Source organism: Montipora capricornis, chromosome 2 (genome assembly GCF_036669925.1).
Source record: "Montipora capricornis isolate CH-2021 chromosome 2, ASM3666992v2, whole genome shotgun sequence".
In the NCBI taxonomy this organism is placed as follows: domain Eukaryota; kingdom Metazoa; phylum Cnidaria; class Anthozoa; order Scleractinia; family Acroporidae; genus Montipora; species Montipora capricornis.
The window spans coordinates 29,423,807-29,426,306 of NC_090884.1; positions in this window are offsets into that span (position 1 = coordinate 29,423,807).

Consider the following 2,500-nt stretch of genomic DNA (forward strand, 5'->3'; position numbering starts at 1 on the left):
TTAAAAATTTCCTCGTATTACTTAATAAAAGTATGTGTGTGTGTCTTTTTTTTTGAAAAGAAGGCTTTTCTGCTTATATGAAAAATTCGTTTTTTCTCCCGTCCCCTTCTTATGCATGATCTTCGCGGAAATTACATTCTGTTCCTCAATAAACCTGGAACAACCAAATATGGTGTTAGTTCTCTTTTTTCTTACGTATCAGCTAAGTTGCGGAATGCGCTACCTGATTTTATCCGTACCTTTGAGTCTACTGGTTTTCAAAGAGAATCCAGGGCCGCATTTTGTACAGCGGCTTTTCTTTTTAATGAATATATCTTTAAATATTATGTATTTAGTAGGTATCTGTGTATGCTATGTATTTTAACTGTAAATGTAATGTCTCGAAGATATTAGCTCCTGTAGTTATTCGGAAAACGCTCATGACTGTATGTATGTTACCTTCAGGAGGGCGCATGCGCACACTTTGTAATCTGCGACTCCAGTGCTTACCATATGAAAGACACAACGACTTTTCTCTTGAATACATATGCCATCTAATTCTTACGCTATATTGACAAGGGCGGTTTGGAGCTGTGAGTAGGCGTGGGATTTGTCACATATGGTTTAGGGGCCGACATATCTCTCCCTCAAAGCCGTACCGGGAGGCAAGGTCGGTAGCAGAAAGCAGCGAAGGGCCAACTGCGTCCAAAAGCGATCGCACGGGCGGAAATCCCGGGATGACTCGTTTGGTACGACGCTCCAGCGCCGGTATCTGGAGGTACTGCGTTTTTCTCTCTTGTTCAAACATTCCGTCAGCGCATGCGCAAATGTTCTGGCTCTTCGATACCTAACCTACCAACAAAAATGAACATGCTCGTTTTTTTTTTTGTACCAGCAGTTGACATTTCAGTTGATTTTATAGCCATAAAGGTAACGTAAGAACCGTGCGTGTCTGGTCTTGTCTCAGACAGAGGCGAGAGATGGTTTCATGCAGACTGGGGCGCCTAAAATGCTCTGTTGTAAACATGGCGGTTCACGAGTGAAGTTGTCTCCCTGGCCTATCTGTGGACGACTTCCAGCACCTACTGACACAATCTGGGCAAGTTTTGAAAGCTTAAACCTTCAATGGATGCGTTATTTTGCTTTTAGGACTGGGTGGTCCGACACTTATGAAAAAAACTATGACATGAGAATCGGGAGTCTTTCCTTGTCATGGAATGGCAGAATTACCCAGAATTCTCTTTGGGCATGAGCGAAGCAACTTAAGAAGCACGAGACTGGCCCTCATCGAATGGCTGAAGCGCGGCCAGAGGAAATGATTTCTAGCCAGATACTCAGGAGTAGACCTGATGTGTGCTGTTAACGTAGATTTTGGATTTCTGAACAAGTTTTTATCATAGAAAATTCGAGATAAAGTTGTGCCTTCATTTCGCTGTAATTCTCGTGTCAAAGAAACAGTATAATAATGTAAATAAGAGAATAACGATATTTATATTTGCAGATTACCTGTCCTCTTACTACGAAAGACAAGCTCCACATCTCTATGCAATAAGCGCATTAAAAATTTCCTCGTATTACTTAATAAAAGTATGTGTGTGTGTCTTTTTTTTTGAAAAGAAGGCTTTTCTGTTTATATGAAAAATTCGTTTTCTCTCCCGTCCCCTTCTTATGCATGATCTTCGCGGAAATTACATTCTGTTCCTCAATAAACCTGGAACAACCAAATATGGTGTTAGTTCTCTTTTTTCTTACGTATCAGCTAAGTTGCGGAATGCGCTACCTGATTTTATCCGTACCTTTGAGTTTACTCTTTTTAAAAGAGAATCCAAGGCCGCATTCTGTACAGCGGGTTTTTTTTTTAATGAATATATCTTTAAATATTATGTATTCAGTAGGTATCTGTGTATGCTATGTATTTTAGCTGTAAATGTAATGTCTCCAAGATATTAACCTCTGTAGTTATTTGTAAATTTGAGATGAAATAAAGCTTATGCCTGTATGTATGCTACCTTTAGCAGGGTGCGTGCGCACACTTTGTAATCTGCGACTCCACTACTTACCATATGACCGAGATAAAATGACTTTTCACTTGAGTATATATAAGCCGTCTTATTCTTACGCTATATTGACAAGGGCGGTTTGGAGTTCTGAGTGGGCGTGGGATTTGTCACATATGGTTTAGGGGCCGACACACCCTCGTACCCGGCATCTTCGTTCCGTTTGACCGGGCTATACGTGGGTATACATGGGGTATATAATGGTATACATGGGCATATAATGGTATAAAAGGGTATACAATTACAAGGGTTTCTGTGGGTATATAGGGGTATACGTGGGTATATAGGGCTCTATAAGGATATACAAGGGTATACGTGGGTATACATGGGTATATAAAGGTATACAAGTGTATACGTTGGTATACAGGGGTATATAAGGATACACAAGCGTATATATATACGCCTATAACCCGATGCAAGTAATTCACAAAAATTACTGATGAATACAAGTTTAGTCCCAGGGA